A 527-nucleotide genomic window follows, 5' to 3' on the forward strand; every position below is an offset into this window, starting at 1 on the left:
TAATCCACGTGTTAATATTTCTTGTCTTCGTTTTCTTTTGTTTTAATATGATGCTCTTTATTTTTTTTTTAACTGTTGGTATTTGTAGAAGCCTCTGCCACTGCATTCCCCAAAGAGCTACTAGTTTCAACCCACTGGAGTTTATATTCCTTTAATTGTCTAGTGCAGGAACATTTCTGCTGTTTTTAAAAATATACCGCTCTGCAGGAATTAGAAGAATCCAAGGTTGTATCCAACTTCAAAGGTTTCCAAGTCATAATGATTTTAGCAAAAGTAGAAGATAGATCATGGAACAAGTCCCTGTTTGAAGAGAAGCATCATAGGGACCTTTTTTCTTCCCTCTCTCCCCAACTTTGTACTTCTCCTGGCTCTGAATGCCCCTCGCTAACACAGTTTAATGATATGCAAATGAAATATGCATAAAACCATTCTACTGTATGATGATTAAACACTGGAGACATTAACAGCGGAGGCTTCACTCTTTGTAATAATCTTTCCCGACCATCCACTTTGATTGCGGAGTTATG

The sequence above is a fragment of the Canis aureus genome, unplaced genomic scaffold (genome assembly GCF_053574225.1).
Source record: "Canis aureus isolate CA01 unplaced genomic scaffold, VMU_Caureus_v.1.0 NW_027326479.1_RagTag, whole genome shotgun sequence".
NCBI lineage: Eukaryota > Metazoa > Chordata > Mammalia > Carnivora > Canidae > Canis > Canis aureus.